The sequence below is a fragment of the Rhipicephalus sanguineus genome, chromosome 9 (genome assembly GCF_013339695.2).
Source record: "Rhipicephalus sanguineus isolate Rsan-2018 chromosome 9, BIME_Rsan_1.4, whole genome shotgun sequence".
NCBI lineage: Eukaryota > Metazoa > Arthropoda > Arachnida > Ixodida > Ixodidae > Rhipicephalus > Rhipicephalus sanguineus.
This window is the reverse complement of record NC_051184.2, coordinates 42,873,602-42,891,187: the sequence shown is the minus strand read 5'-3', so window position 1 is coordinate 42,891,187 and position 17,586 is coordinate 42,873,602. Positions and strand designations below refer to the sequence as shown.

Below are 17,586 nucleotides of genomic sequence, written 5' to 3'. Positions count from 1 at the left end.
AAGATGAAGCTCTTTATTTGGCCGAACTTATGGCCGAGAAAGGGGAAGTTAATTCACAGCAATACACACGGTATACACTGATAGCGGCGAACAGAGCGTCGTCCGTCGATCAACTGACAAGTGGTGAAGTGCGTCGGCATTTATACATGTGACGTCGAATATTCCAGTCTTATCACTGGTGGTCGCGCAAGCTCTGGAATAATCTAGGCTGTTCGCGGCCTGCGCGCAATCTTTACAAAACGATCTACAACAATCGCGAACCTTCCCGAACAATGAGGCGCGGTTTGCGTTGAGCGTTGCTGACAGTCTTTGTGGGCGAAAACCGAATACAGCAAAAGTGATAATAAGAAACGCACGTGGCAATATATAGCAGGTAGTTTTAGAATAGGGTTCGTAGCGATAACGTACGCTATTTTCGAAATGTAACGTGGGTACCCAAGAGGGTATGGCTTATGAAGCATGCGCAGTGGCCGCAAACGTTAACGCTAAGCTTTGCGTACTTTATTCACAAACTGGGTAGCGTCAGAGTTTTCCGTGATATCCTTGGTACGAACCTGTGATGTAACCCACTCGACCGAGAGTTCCGCTTTCTAACCAAACCCGTACATGAGTGGCACGAAATCACCCAACGTGTCCGACAGTTGCGTGCAGTGTACTTCAACTCTAGCCGTGAGCTTTCCGACTAGCACGCTTTGTATGAGACCCTGCTGGTGTAATGCACTTGCATAGGACTTGCATTTTGCAAGCAAACGCGTGCTGCATAAGTACATGTTAATGTGCTGGTTAATGCTTAATCAGAGACATCCTGCATCGCAAAAGCACAAACACGAAGAGAGCATCCGTGACGTGCATATTGTGTCTCTGCTGTGCCTTTGCGCAGCAATGTGTGCCGGAGTCGCTCAACTCAACTCATTGTGTAGTTGTGTTCAGTGTTGGTCGAACGGCAAGCAACAAGTAGAGGCATTGCGGTGCCAGTGCGTAACATTACACGCGTGCCGATTTACTTCAATAATTGGGTGTAACGAATGGCACTCTCGGCTAGCGGAAGCCCCAGATCTCCGCTCACGTATTGCACGACTGCTTGCGAAGCCTGCATTTGATGTGAGCTTCGACGGTCGTTTCGACGCTAACGCCACGCCCACTCTGTACGTATACAGGCGAGGCCTTGCCGGGTAAGCTAAACTGAGCCAGTATTTAATTTCCTCGTAGTTACTCACGCTTGTACGCAATTTCTCTTTCCTCCAAGGTAAATGCCAGATGAGCTGTACACAAACTATACGCTCTCGAGCACACGGCGAGTCCAGCGTAACGACGGTATTCTTTGTGTGAAGAACTTGCATGGATGGCCACGACGGGTGCAATTAATTATTCGAGCATATGGAAGCATACAAAATCAATGCACTAGGGTAAAGGCGCGCCACTTCTGAAGAAAGCGGCAATTACTAGCGCACACCGGTATCGACTGAGTTTCCACGGGCTGTAATTTAGAACAGCAGTTGCATGAGCAACGCGGTATTGAGTTGCACAACATTAGCAGGTTGCAGGAATTCGCTCTCGACTCCTGATTGTTTTGCTTTGGCAGAAGAATAATACCGGTGTCACACGGGCACCTTTGATCACGATCTAGGCCAATCCGGATTAGGCTCCATACGGATTAGGTGTTGCTACACGGTCTCATTTAATCGCGATCAGGCCCTATCGGGATCAATACGACCGCGACCTGCGCATCGCGATTTGGCTGACAGATCTCGATTTCACTGACGCCTACGCCCCGCCATGGTGGTCTAGTGGTTATGGCGCTCGGCTGCTGACCCGAAGGTAGCGGGATCGAATCCCGGCCGCGGCGGCTGCATTTTCGATGGAGGCGAAAATGTTTGAGGCCCGTGTGCTTAGATTTAGGTGCACGTTAAAGAACCCCAGGTGGTCAAAATTTCCGGAGCCCTCCACTACGGCGTCTCTCATAATCATATCGTGGTTTTGAGACGTTAAACCCCAGATACTATTATTTGACTGACGCCTGCGCCAGACTCGATCCGGACTAGGTTGGACCGTATAGCAGCGACGATTGTTGATCGCGATCAAGAAATCTAATCTGGATCGGCCCTAATCGCGATCAGAAGCGCCCGTGTGACGCCGGTATAAGTTCTAGCGATGAGCACAACGCTGCAAAATATTTGCTACATTCAGGTACCTCGCTCCTCTAGAGTCGGCGTCGTATACGCACAGAAAAAGCGTACAAATAGACGGGGTCGTAATCCAGCTAGTGGCGTTCGCATTGTTAGGTGTAAAAATGAACAGAATATTGCAAATCGTTGCTGCGGAATCCCACAAGGTGGCGGAATGGTTCAGAAAGGGAAATTGACAGCCACCAGCTTGTAGCACGAAGCCGCAAGGAAATTCATACGGATTTCTCAGAAAGAAAGGTTCTCAGTTAGTAAAAAATTCATCCTGGTTCAGGGATTGAATCAAGGACGAATTTCTCGGTAACTAAGAAGCTTTCTTTCTGAGAAATCTGTATGGACTTCTTTGTGGCTTCGTGCTACAAACGGGAGGTTGTCAACTTTCCTTTCTTAAAATGAACAGATAACAGTTAAATGATATGCTTTTTGCTTGCTGCACGTGGCGGAAGAGATGGCACCAGCCGAAAGAAAAGAAAGGATCGTCCCGACAGTTATCTTTCGAACATGACCTACTGTTACGCTCTGTATAAAACTACATACACAGCTTCAAAGTTATTATTGGGACATGTCATGTTCACACGTGTCGTGTTGTCGTGTCTTAAGACTCGTGTGACACGACAATAGAACTTCGCATAGACATCCGACACCAATGTTCGCTTCCGATGCGTGATTTTCACATTGAATCCCCGAAAGTAACCGTTCTATCGGGCTAATGAAAACTAATCTTGAAGGGAGCGATTTCACCCTATAATGCCGGTAACCACACCCGCGTTGTAAGGTATTATCATACAGGACCTGATGACGTCATGACCAAGGTTTTGTTTTTTAGGAGAGCCCTTAGCATGCAGAAGCAGGCGTCTGCCACTACCTTACTAGTTTCAAAGTGCACTGCAACGGTTGATTGACACTGAATATAGGATGTTTCGAAATCTTCTATTTAGTTTAGTGTTTTTCGCAACTAAGAAAATATTGAATGCCTCGAGATGCATCGTGAGTTGCAGGAACTATAGTATCAAGAATTAGTTTTAGAAGTCCTTGAGTCTTCAGGTGCATGTATTGCCAAATTTATAATTTTTATTTTAATTACTGAGGTATTTCGGTACTAGTGTGATATTCTCTTGTGTGTGGTTTCAGTTTCTCTCATTTAATTTTTTTCCCTTTCAGGCACGCACCGAAAGAATAGTCGAACTGCACAGAAAAAGAATGAACGCCTGTCTCTACGGTTGACGGCGTTTCCCATTTCGCGAGAAAAAAAAAAAGAACGAAAAGAAATAAGCGAGCCAACGTAGCAGCGAAGCTAACTGCCAAGCCGGTGTGGGTGAAATGGCGCGGGCCACCCTGTCCACAGGGAAAGGTGCTAAGAAGCAGACACACTCCCAACAGCGTCCATTGTTGCAGTCATTGTTGTCCTTGCACCTCCGTTTTTGCTTCTTGAGTTCGCAACGCGTTACAAAGGAGCGCGCTGGATTGCTTGAATTACGCAAGATTCAAGGTAGAGGCCGCCGCGAGGCGGAGAGGGAAGAAAAGTTTGAGGCGGCGCTTTGCTCGTATCTCTCCATTGTTCGCATATACTAGTATGGAGAAGGCGGAAGTGCGTTCACCTGGGGGCACCACCGATGCGGATCCGCGGCCCGCCGGCCAGTGAATCGTTTCGTCTGCTTCGCTTTGTCTGCTTCGCCCTTATGCTTGCGTTTTCACCTCCATTACGTCATGCCTCCTTATTTGTCTAGTTGTTTCTTTGTATTTCGTTCGTCTGCTTCGCCTTTATGCTTCTGCTTTCGCGTACTCTACGTCATGCCTCCTTGCTTGTCTATTTGTTTATTTCTCTACTTCTTTCGTCTGCTTCGCCTTCGTGCATGTGTTTTCGCCACCTCTACGTCATGCCTCCTTGTTTGTCTAGTTGTTTGTTTATTTCTCTACTGCTTTCGTCTGAGCAGCCTTCGTGCTTGTGTTTTCATCACAATTACGCCATGCCTCCTTACTTGTCTAGTTGTTTGTTTTCGTCCACTTCTTTTGCCTGTTTCGCCCTTATGCTTGTGTTTTCACCTACATTACGTCATGTCTTCTTATTTGTCTATAGTTGCTTTGCCGTAAACTTTTGTCGTCTGCTTTGCTTTGTTTGCTTCACTTTTATGCTTGTATTTTCACCTCGCTAGCTATTACGTCATGCGTCTTAATATGTATAGTTATATTCTTACAATACATCTTTCGTCTGCTTCACCTTTACGCTTATGTTTTCACCTCCATTATGACATGAATCCTTATTTGTTCGTTCGTTCGTTCGTTCGTTCGTTCGTTCGTTCGTTCGTTCGTTCGTTCGTTCGTTCGTTCGTTTGTTTGTTTGTTTGTTTGTTTGGTTGGTTGGTTGTTCGTTTGTTTGTTCTACTTGTTTCGTCAGCTTCACCCTATTGCTTGTGTTTTCACCTCCATTACACCATGCCTCCTTATTTGCCTAGAGTACCTTTTCATGAAACTATTTTCGTGTGTTTCGCCTTGTTTGCTTCACTTTTATGCTCGTATTCTCAACTCTGTAGCCATTACGTCATGCCTCCTAATCTGTCTAGTTATGTTGTTCTTACACTTCTTTCGTATAATGGTTCTTCAAGGAAAGGTATTCGCATCTTTCTCTTTTTCCCCTCATCGTCTCTGATCTTTCCGGCGTTTTGATTGGTCCTCGCCAACCGCAGCCTCAACGTCACTAGCTTTATGAAGTTTGAAGTTTATTATAAAATAGCCTATAATAAACTTCAACTTAATAAAGCCTACGTCCAGCACGGTACAGTCAAAACAACGCGAAGAAAAGCGACGATAAGGAAAGAAAAAAAAAAGATGCGATGAAGCCGAGGCAGACAAAACAAGTGTACAAAAACAAACTAGACAGATAAGGAAGCATGACGTCAGAAGATCTCCTGACTTCGTGCTTTTGTTTGTCTGCTTTTTAAGATGTCTGTTTCTTCTTCCCGTCTCGTCTAGTTTTGACTTTGTTTCGCTTAACTTCCGTCGTCTGCTCACTGTCAACGTACTTTTTTTTTTCTCGCGTCTCTGAAGTTTGCGGAGGAATTTTCTCATCAAGCACTGCCGGCGGCGCTGTGCACAAATCTCCTTTATTAAGTAGCGTCCTTTCTACTACAGAGTCCAGGACGATAATGAAATTGTGCCCGGCGTAAAGAATTTCAATAACAGCCCGCTCCGCACGTTGTCATCGCCATCATAATCATCATCACGTCGGGGAATTTTCGGACCTCAAATGAGAATTCTTAAAAGAACGTTCTTCCATCTCGACGCTCAAATGAAGCGCTCATTAAGGAATATAGGGGCACGCGGTCCGACGTTTAAATCCAATTTCGCTATTTGATCTTGCTTGAATGAGACATTTCGGCAAATGATTTTGGAGCGCGCATTTCTGAGATAGCAGTAAGTGAGGGGAATCTGGAATGGTGATTGCGATATGAAAGAAAGGATAGAAGATCAGGTTCGCAAAGAAATGTTAGGCACGGTTCTGTATGCGGGTAGCAAAAAAGTATGAAAGGAATCATCCTTAGGCATTTTCGTAGTGAATGTTCAGCTGGTTCTTGTAGAATAATAAAAAAAAAATGCCGAAGCTTGATGATGACTAAGTCGCTTGAGATGACTAAGTCGCGCAAGGCTTCAACCAGCGAAACTGGACGATTCTGAAGTCTAATCTGGCTGCTTCTAGGTTGTTGCTAGGCTTTAGCTAGGTTAGTCACGACACGGATGTCGAAACTCCAGAGCCGAGCGTTCGCACCTCTCATAGATCTACGGGCACGTCGTCGTTGGCGTATAGGGCTTCCATCGCTTCGGGCTCTTCTGGCAGCCGCCGTTGCCTTTCCCGCTCCCTATAGTGTGGCAGCTTCGCACTAGTCGTGCCAAGTCTTCCTATCTTTTTTATGCCTTTATTCCCATTATTTCTATCTAATTCTCTCTCTCTTTCTCTCTACATCTTTCTCTCTCTTTCTTTCTTAGTGAACCAGTGGTGAGTAGCCTTCTCCTCATCATCACACCTCTCCTCCTCACGCTCAATTCCCTTTCCCACCCACTTTCTACACTATACTGTACAAGGCTATGCTATGCTGTGCTAGCGTGCCTGGATAGCCGAGTGGTTAGGACGCTCACCTTCGGATCGAGGGTACGCGGGTTCGAATCCCGCGTCGTGAAGAATTTCTTTTCGGCGAGAATTTTGCAATTTCTCTTTCTTCATTTCTTTCTTTCTTTCTTTCTTTCTTTCTTTCTTTCTTTCTTTCTTTCTTTCTTTCTTTCTTCTCTTTCTTTCTCTCTCTCTTTCCTTCTCTCTTTCTTACTTTTTTTCTTTCTTTCTTTCTTTCTTTCTCTCTCTCTCTCTGTGCTCGTTCTCAGGGTTATTACTAACCGCCACGCCCTAGCGGTGAGTAGCGGGATCTGTCCAAGTTGTGTGGCACATACCCGTTCGTGATGATGATAGTTTTCTGATGGGCCGCACATTACGGCTATAGCTTAAACGCCTTCGCTGTTAAAAAAAAAAAAAAACCTCCCCCCTTATTCAGCCTTTTTTTGGGAAAGGTTTTGGGAAAGGTTTTGGGAAACACGTCGTAATGCTGTTTGTTCAGATCAACATCATTATCATAATTACCACAACCATCGTACTGTTATACGTATTTATTTACAGTACCGTCAGAGAAAAAAAAAAGCTTTATAATGGGGAAGGACTATATCAAGAAAAGTAAAATTTACTCGGAAGCAGCTTTCAAATAACAATTAAAAATAATGTTAACTAATTACACTTCCCAAAAATTATCTTGCAATACACACGCAGAGAATGGTAGTTGAGTACGTACATAATTTTTAGATATCGCACTTACGTATGATAACGGAAAGCAACATAACGTATCATTCGCAACAACGTCCGATTATCATATATACTTCATTAAGACACATTGTAAAAATCAATTAAGACAAGTGATCTTAACGCTAGTTCAGGGCGCGGTAAGGGCTAGTGGGACGAAAGGTGACGATGAGGCTGGTTTGTGACTACTGGCCTAATTTCAATTTGCTCATGAAGCACTTTAAACGTGCAGAAACGATAAAAAAAACGAAATAAGGATAACTTCATAAGGATAAGCTTAAGTCTAAGGCGCAAGGTTTCGCTGCTTGAAACGAATAACTCAACCAACCAGAGGCGTAGCCTGAAATTTTTTTTCTTGAGGGGAGGGGGGGAGGCTAACGTTTATGTATATGTTCGTGAGTGTGTTTGCATGTGTGCGTGTATATATACACCTGCAAAACTGGAAATTTTCGGGTTCGGGAGAATTAAAGCCTGCACACCCCCCCCCCCTCACCTCCCCGTACCAATGCTACCAATACACGATGCTTTCGATATCTTCAGGCCTACATCCCCATTGCATATTACACGAAACCGAAAGAGTAACCTGCAACAACACGCAGAGCGAAATACATGTCCTTTTGTGGCCGAGATCGAAAGCAATATAAGGGTATACGGTTCCTCCCGAACCTCTCAGTGTTCCGCTTCACCGGAGAAGAAGCTTGTTGACGGAGCACCGAAAACGGACCGCAAAACGACCGCATCCACGACGGGGGCATCGCATTACGCCCTCCGAGTGCATGGCGTACTACCTCTCCTGCGCTTTACAGAAGCTGCGGTCTCTGAAACCCATTACTCCGGTGCAAGCTACCCGAAGAAAGGCGGCGGTCTCGCGGTCAAAGCGAAGAACGACAAGAGAGATGAGATGCGAAACCAGGAAATACGATCGCCCGTTTGCTTGGCTGACAACAATAGAGCCCCACGCCTCCCATTCCTTCCGTAGGAGCGCTTCTTCGGCGCTCAAAAGACGGCGCGCGCAAACATGAGACGCATTCGGTAACAACGACAACAACACCGCAGAGACATCCGCATAATGTTTACCTCGGCTCCATTTCCGGCCGTTCCACGAATTCCATCTCTGATACGAGCCCTCATTCGTCACCGGGTACATGGTTTTGCTTTCTTTCATTCTTTTTTTTTGTTTGTTTTTCGAGGTACAGTGGCGAGAATTTCGCAGGTACGACATAACTTTCGGGCACGGCGTAGTTTATTTAATTCTTTCTATTTACATTCGCGCGTCTTAAGGCTGGTTAATTCGAATTTATGGTCGCCGTCTCCTCCAGCGAAAAATGAAGATCTACGGCCAGCCAACCGCAATCTCAGCTCGGTGGTTTTAGCGTCGGCGAAAGACAGAAAAAAAAAAAGAAAGATGGCCGTTACTTGAGATCCTAGACAGGGGGTGCCGCGGAGAATTAAATAAAGGTGGCGTCGACAGGGGCCCGACGTCGGAACGGTGGCTTCCGCTACATTACCACGTTCAACAATTTTTCATACGATTCGAAATAATTTAAGCTGACTGCCGGGAGGGTAACGTACTGAGCATAAGTTTACTGGGAGGAAATGGATTACGCGGAACGCAATATAGAAAGTTTAAAGCTTGATTTGGTATTCCTAATCACGTGAGTCCCCCAAACTTATGAAGCCAATGCATATCTGCTTCATTTGGCTCTATTTACGGCTAGTGTCATGTCGCTTTAACTGACAGAAAGCAAGGCTCTCGGTTCCCATTAATTTCCAAGCTGATCTCATAACAATACTGAAATTCAGTCAGAGGCTTCACTGATGTTGTTGCTGTTCACGACGGTCAACACTTTGATATACATTAGTTAAAAAGAATAAAAAGTACAACAAGAAACCCAGGTACTTTATACTGTCATGAATCTCGTACCAAGTCTCACTTGGAAGCGAGATCATTCCCACTATTACATGCTTGCAATCTTTTTCTTATCTTCGCACATGAGGTGCTCGCATTTTCATGGACGCCTGCGCCCTCAATGTGAACATGTATCAAACGGAAACGAAGGGTTTCAAGAGTTGTGGGTTAGTGCAACTTGCGTGGCGTGGTGTCGGTATTTACCGAGCTGCGCGAAGATTCTGGGGACGTAACAGTCGAACGTAAATAGGCTCTCGCACTTTTCTAGAGGCAAGTCAGTACCACGTACACGCACGCACGTTAAGCAGACATTGTTAACCAGGTGGTAATGTCGTGTGGTTGTACCCTGCGTTGGGCAATTAAAAAGAAATGACTTCGTGAAGATAAGAGAATAAACAAATAAGAAATGAACTACAGCAGGACGCAGAGTAACGCGCCTGACGACGATTTCAGAGGCGTCCATTTCTGGCGAGCGCAAATCGGAGTGATGTAATAGACTTGACGTACGATATCCCAGTGGTAAAGAAACACGCTTTACCTGGTTTTCGTTGTTATCTGAGACGCAGGCAGAAGCGTAAGAGATGTGCTCTGGAAAACGGTAGTGGTGCTTACCTGCGACAGAGAAAAAAAAGCGGACGTTAGGAAACTGAAGATGACACAGTAAGACGATGTGGCAACACACTGCGCACAAACCGGCGCAGCCTCTGCCTCGTCACTATCTAGCCCGACGTGACACGGCTGCATGCTACACCACGCCTCCGATAAGGGACAGCGCCACCGCAGCGTCACCGGAGGCTTACGTCACCGACGGTGGCTATAAGACCAAGCTGCCAAGCTCTGAAGTGATCCTTGCTTCGCGAGCCGACTGAGCGCAGCATCACGGCATCCCATCGACACGGCATCCCACAACACATTTACTAGCGTAACAGGACAGAGCCGTTAACAAGGAACATGGGACCACGTTTAGACTTAAACACAGCGAAACTATAGATAACACAGCAAAATAAGTAATAATTAAAATAATAATGATAATAAAAAAAATCGCGTTTCAAGCTTCTGTTAGATATTTCCTGGTTGACATCGTCGTGGACAGGTATAGCGCGAGAACGTTGACACACACACACACACACCCATACAACCGCACACATACACGTACATACATGCGCACGCATGCACACACACAGGACTGGTGCTGGGCACTATACACGCGGGGCTGAACTGCAAGGTCGTGTGTGCGTGCACCTGTTTTCGATAAGACGCATTCATTACACGACTCCCTGACGAAGGCCGCCGCTACCGGTGTTGCCGAATTGCAGACTAGATCAATCATCTTCTATAAGCCTTTAGCCCCATTCAGCAATCTCTGCATGCACTCGTGTCAATATCTTCAGCGTGCCCCGGTATATAAACGGCTCACGGGCCGCGTTGGCCAAAAGACCGTCGCCGTACTCAAACAGAACGCACAAGTGAGCGCTTTATCACCGCCATAATGGACGAGACGCCTTTGATATGAATCTCAGCCGGTTTGACGCTGGTGAGAGTTTGGCGCACTCTATAGCGCAGGAAGCAGGGTGCTAGCAAACACAACGACACATTTGCGCACGTGCAAAACGCTTTTGACCCAGCTACCATGATGATGATGACAACTGTTAAGATGTGATGTTTGATGGCACAAGGGCCGGTTAGGACTAGAGCGCACCAAGACGATGCATAAAGCGAAGACAAAGTAAAAATGAAGGAAAGGAACAGGAGAGAGATGTTAACCAGTCTAGAAATACTGGTACACTACCTTGCACTGATGAAAGGGATAGGAGAGTTTGAAAGTTAGATGTATAGAGTAGGAAATAGATAAACAGGGAGAGGGGGAGCACACATAGAGACAAAGACACACTCCTCACAGCCACAGTATCGCTATTGGTCTATAGCCGCCGGTGCAAGTCCGTTGTCTTCAAGAATTTGAGCAATGTCTTCGTCGCCTTCATACGCGATGTCTTCTGAGGACGACATTCCAAAATGGTTATTGCCGTCATTGGTCAGTGGTCAAGTCGAGCATAACAGACCGCGAGTGATTGTTTCTGTACACTGTAGCGAGGACAGTCGCAGAAGATGTGCTGTAATGTCTCCTCGCTACCACAGTGGTCACAGAGAGGGTTGTCAGCCATTCCAATACGAAAAGAAACTGACTTCGCGAATGCCACTCTTAGCCATAAACGGCAAAGCGCAGTAGCCTTCTAGCGGTGAAGTCCAGTAGACATATGAAAACGGCATATCAACGACGATGGATAGGTGTACAGCCGCACCATAGGGGACCTAAAATCCTGCGGACTAAACGTGCGTGAAATAGGTAGCATTGCTAAAATTATGACGATGAGATGGGAGATGCGCAATGAAGACCCAGCCATCAGTTCGTGTTGCATGCCATACGTTATAGGAAGTATTCATATTACGTCACGTGTGTTACTTTAATGTCCTGTTCGATGCTTCCAGTATATCTGGAGATAAGCGCATCAAGATAACGCGCAGCTTTAACCGTCCCGTTTGTGCTACGTTACGGTGACATCGATCAATGCGTATCCCCTGCATCGTATTAAGAAGGCTTCCATGATATTAAAGCGTACGATGCTAAAGCGAGCGATAAGCTTAATGATATCAAAACATTAGGCCAATTCCACACATCGACAGTTATCATTGATAGCTTCAGCACATTTCAATGCGAAGCAGTCCTCGGGAAGTAAATTGGTGTTTCAGAAGGAAACTTCGAGTCAATATTAGCAGAAAAAAACATTTTACGAGGTAAAATTTGGAAAACGTACCTGTAGTCACATAAAACCGGACATTAAAAGTATCGTATAAAACTACAATAAAGGCGAAATACATGTTAAAACATGAGCCATTTCGTGAATTAGTGTATAGGTTTTGTGAAGCCCACTGTATCTAGCAGAACTGTTAACTGGGGGGGGGGGGGGTGATTTCGTTAAGCTCTATCTTGGGTAATGTCGCGCGAACAACACAGACAAAAGAAAGCAGAAAGCGACGGGACAAGCGCTGACTCGCACCTAACTTTTTTATTGAAATGGAAACTACCGCTTCTACTCTCACAATACCAGCATTGGATATAGTGTCGGCTGACTATCAGCTACTGCAGGTTAATGTGCGCTAATGCACGTAACGTAATTAATTACGCGCTCAAATGCTTTGAAAACTGTGACAGTTTCCCTTAGTGAAGTCAGCCGCATTTCTTTTTGTAACGCTCCTGTTTTTTCAGGGCTTCTACGGCGCCACTTTAGCAACATACTACCCGCACATGCTTTCGACCTCTCCGCGGTGGACCGAAGGCTGAGTCGTTTAGCACTAGGTCGCGGGTTCGATTCCGGGCTAAGGCGGCTGCGTACTCACGGGGTGATAAATCAAGAACGGCCGCGCGTTCAGTGCGGTTTGGACGTACGTTGAAGTGCCTCAGGTTGTCAATGTTAACCCAGAGAGAGAGAAAGAGGCAGACACTGCAGATGAGTATTAAACGAACGCGGACCGGATGTCTGGAGAGCCGCCAGAAGGGAAGCCAATACACTGACTCTCAGCTACGAACATTAAATGAGAACGGTCAGTGCATAATTAAGCGTTTGTAATAAGAGCCTTCGTTTAGTACCAGACCGAAGTCATGAGTGTTTCGCTAACCGCACATTTGCGCGGCAACGGCCGCAAATGCGGTGCGCGTACTGCTTCGGCCCGTGCTCTACCTATCCGAGAAGGTGAAATTAATGTATTATACGAACCGCCGGAGAGGAAATACCTTGGCAACCGAAGGAACCGGCGTCCCCAACCCTAACGCCATAACTCACGCATCCCCGCCCACCGTCCGCCTTCGATGTCCAGCGTGTTAACCCGAAGCTTGACAAGTCTCGGTCGCGCTTCCGACACGCCGATCGGGCATCGGAAAGCCAGAGGACATTGATTAAAGCCGGCGTCGTGTTGGCGGCCGCGCCACCGACTCCTCAGGGGCAACGCGCAAGCCAGCGAGCTACCGAGGCATGGATGCAAATGAGACGGCGCTACCGATACGCTTCGTAAACACCAATTAGACCTCGGAGAGCCGCTGCAACTTATAGCGATCGACTTGAGCGGGGAGCTCGATCCCCTCCTTATCCTCATCCTGAACTCGAGAACACTTCGACACGGCGAGCGAAATTCCACCCCCCTTTTTCCACCACACTAGACGGTTAACCGCCCCGCGTGTGATCTGATGTCGATCGACAGATAGAAAAAGGAATGCTCTAGGGTTACACTCATTGCAAATGCTAATGTTTTGACTGTGAGCGGGCGCTGCCTTCGGCCCGCCTGCTCGGTTTGCCTCAAGCACATAGGCGTGCACCGGGTTCTCCATTGGGGAGGGCGGGGGGGGAGTTATACGGCAGCTCACCCCCCCCCCCCCCCCCCCGTTTGGACGAGTCCTAAAGAGAGCAAGCTCCGCAATGGATGTAAAAATGAAAATTAAGCGATGATATACTTCTCACAACGGCCTGCCTTTGGTCCCCGGCTTTCTGGGCGTAAAGATGGGAAGCAAACAGTTCTTTGACTGCAACATCAGGTGTCCTGGTCGCCATTACCGCCAAAAAGCATGCGCAGCTATAACTCTGCGCGTTAAAGAAATGCCGTGAAAGCTCCGACTGAGGGAAGGGACGGGGAAGAATTGACGCCCTCCTTAAGATGAATATGGGGGGGGGGGGGGCTTGCCTCACCCGTGCGCACGCCTATGCTCAAGCGTCACGCCACGCGTCGTCTCGCAAGGCCCGAAACCTCAAGGGGTACCTAACCGTTTTCCTTCTTCCTTTCTTAATACGTTGTTCTTTCTTTCTTTCTTTCTTTCTTTCTTTCTTTCTTTCTTTCTTTCTTTCTTTCTTTCTTTCTTTCTTTCTTTCTTTCTTTCTTTCTTTCTTTCTTTCTTTCTTTCTTTCTTTCTTTCTTTCTTTCTTTTACGTTGTGGTCTTTCGCTGCGCGACCTCAGCCGAAACTACGAAGAAGCCTATATAATCGAAGCTTCTAGGGAAAACGTGCAGCGTGCGGTTATATAGGCTAAGTCTATATATATATATCGGCGCGACTGTAATTACAGGGAGCCTTGACGTTGCCATCGGGGAGCTGTCGAGACGGAAGCTTTCCTAACCGAATACACGTGGCCGAGCTTGTAGGTCAGTCTAATACGAAGCAGTCGCGGAGGAGCGCGAGCCGCACTTAGGGCCAATTCAGGTGGCCCAGTTAACATACGTCAGGAAAAGCTAAAAGAAAAAAAAAAGAAAGAAAGGTTAGGTTGGGAAGTATTGCAACACGTTACCTACAGTTGCCTTTTTTTTTCTGCAGGTAATCACCACCTGTTCGACAAACCCACATTCCTTGAAAGCCTGAGTAACATTATATGTCACATGAGGTAAAATAGAAAACAAATAGATGAATAACAATATAATAAGAGTTGGGGTTTTACGCCCCGAAACCACAATATGATTATGTGGCACGCGGTAGTGGAGGGCTCCGGAAATTTCGATCATCTGGTGTTCGTTTCTTAATACACGGGTCTCAAGCATTTTGCCTCCATCGAAATGCGGTCGCCACGGCCGGGATTCGATCCCGCGACCTTCGGGTCAACAGTAGAGCACCGTAACCACTATACCACCGTAGCAGGTGCAAAGAGATGAAGCTGCCTGAGTAATAAAAAGAAGGGTGATTCATTTGACGCAGAGAAGCATACTTGGAAAATGAGGCGAAAAACACGCGCACACGCACAGAATCCCATCTGTCGTATAGCTTAACAAAACGACGGCGTAAGGCTGTCAATCGATTCGACGCAAATAGCACGCAAAGTTATGAACTACCTGCTGATCTCTGTCAAGATACGGCGCGTGACAGACCAAAGTACGCAGTTCCTGCCAGAGCCACGCAGCCCCTTCTCCTCCACCTCTCCCTTTCTCCGAGACCCAGCATGGGCATTAACCGTGAATGAGCACCGGCGCGTTACCTCTCGGCTTGAGCCGCGATCGTCGGCTACTCTCGCACGTTTTCATTCGCACACAGATCAACATAACACGCGCGGTCGGTGACGCTTTCACTCGCACATGGAACATACTGCGCGCGATGAGATGTTATTGGCCTCGAGATCTTGGAGTGGCGCCCTCTCGCGTGTGGCGTCAGAGCGGGGACTCCGCTCTCAACCGCGCTGCAGCAGCCGCTGCTTCTGTATGCGGATCGTCTGCTTCAGGCGGGAACTTTGTCGAACGAACAGCCTCGCGACGGTCAACTAACGCCTGCAACGAATGTTTTCGAGTGTAATCTTAAACTTAATTTGTTTTACTTGCGGCCCAATCGACAGGGCCAAGAAATCCCCCGGATGGCCGACGCGTTCGCCGATGCCACCGACCGCATTGCTGGTAAGAAAGTGAAACTATGTGTGACTGTTCTCGCTCGTTATCTTGTTTCCGCCGTACGATACGAATTAGTTTTGGTGTTTATTTCGATATTTCAGTAAGCGTGCCGTTCTCCAGCATCTACAGGTATGTAGATAAAGCTTGTGAAAGGTCGCTGTGCCTCATCGAGGGCGAGGCGGTGTACGACGCAGACCACGTTGTTGAATGCGCGGTCGAGGGCGTCAACGGAGACCGCATCACCGCCGCAGCTCTCGTCCTGCAAACAAGTGCGCAAGTGCCGCCTTGTTGCACACCCCCCTGCCGATGCACATGATCGCAGTTTGTCCCGTAATGTTGGTTCAGTGAGAACGATATTACGTCGTAGTTCATATTAATACCGCACAGGGCCGTCGCATGGGTATTAGAATATAACAAATACTTAATCGCTGATTATACCATGCACAGGGCCACATGGATTAACGTGGCAAAAGCAAGCTGGGTCCAGTTTCACGCCACACAGCCTAACGAAAAGCTTAAAGAGCTCCGCTTTTAAAGAAGTGCCTGCACTGCCTCAAGTGAAAACTTTTAGAGAATGTGCACTAAACAGCGGCAACAGGTTTCGCTTATGACTTTATGATAAGCAGTGCGCTAGGCGTGCGCTTGCCTTCATAAGTAAATACGTATGTACACCATTCAAATGCAGCCGTAGTCTCAGATATCCTTCGCCGCTCAGCTGAGCTCACGACGCGCGCGTATATGTGCGAGGCGATTCGGAGGCCGCGTCGTCGGCTCCTTGTCTAGGGGCCTTCGCGGCAGGTTGCAGGACGGCGCCGCACCTGGTGTAAGTCGCCTATGCCGCATATTGGCCAGGCGCTTAAACACGGTCACAGGCTTACCTAAGAGTGGCGCGTACGGTGGGTAGCACAAGTCACTGTCCGCGAAGTGCTTGCTGCACACGGTCGATGAAGGCGTGGGGCGCATTCCCATTCTGAGCTTGACGATCCACTCCTTCAGCTTCGGGTCCTTAGGGTAGTTGTGAAAGCTAACGCCTTTTTCACGAGAGGACGAAGTACACCAAGTACACTGAGGCACAGAGCAGTACTTCACCATTGCGCAGCACTCGCCGCGGAGACAAGCGGCCGTAGTTCGAAGAAACTAAGAGTTGTAGTTCTAAATGAACGTTAAAAGCGGTCCCACGGTTGTTCGAACAGCGTCAGTAGCCACCATACGCAAGATAACCAATTGAACTGCTTTTTTGTTGAGATTTACCGCAACGATGGTTTCAACACGGCGCTGGGCCTACGTAGCAGACGAAAGCGCGCGAATCCCCGCTCTGACGTCATACAGGCGCTGTTCGCAGCGCCGCCATCGGTCGCACACCAGGCCAATAGCCCTTGGACTTTATACGGAGCCTCACGGCGGCGCCGACGGCAAAAATATGCTTGGAGTGCCCATATAATTGCTATTGCAGTAAAAAAAAACATATACGCGATGATGTCAATCAGGCGTTATGTGTATATAAGCAATTTGCGAGAGTGCTAAGCGCCTAAGACGCTTTTGACACTTCGAAACACGCTCGCTTAGAACGCTGTTTAAAAGGTGATTGAACTACTGAACAACAGGAACTAACGGGAGTGACACGTGAACGCTGATGGTCGAAGTGGAGTTTCGTTTTTCACGGTGTCAAGAGAAAACAAACTTTCATTATATTTCACCCTCGGCTTCGCGACACCAGTTTGACAACGTTTGATAAAGACGTTGTCAAACGCAAGCGGCAGGCCGAAAAAAGCAACAACTTAGGTTCAGCTTGCCTCGTGTGTTGGCACAGATGGCATGAGAAAAACATCAGGAGAGCTATACGAATCATTTTTGCCTACTTGTGATCCCTGAAAGATCCCTAATTTAAAAGAACGCGAAATCAGTGTGGACTGTTGCATTACCGATTCTAAAATTTATTTTCGTTGGTTTCATAGTGAAGCGTACGCTGCCCGTCAGAAGAGAATGTTAGAGAATATTATAAATTTACCACGAATAACACGGATAAACATTGAAATCCCCACTGTGATATCTAATAGGCACATCGCTGCTTTAGATAGGCGACTTGAATATCTGCTCTAACACATTTTATGCTCCTACACGGCGATTTACATTGAGCAGCGCTTGTGTGATCTATAAAGCTCTGCGGCTAAATGAAACACTGTATGATGTGCAGACTGGTCTGATATTGTTTTTTCTTTCTGCTTCCTCCTCACCGTTTCTGCCTTT

General features: G+C 47.2%; 1 protein-coding gene across 1 annotated transcript in view; it reads right to left on the bottom strand.

Moving 5' to 3' along the window:
• LOC119405054 (ATP-binding cassette sub-family G member 8) overlaps positions 1 to 17,586 on the bottom strand; it is a 351,665-nt gene that overhangs the window by 107,411 nt on the left and 226,668 nt on the right. The window lies entirely within an intron of this gene.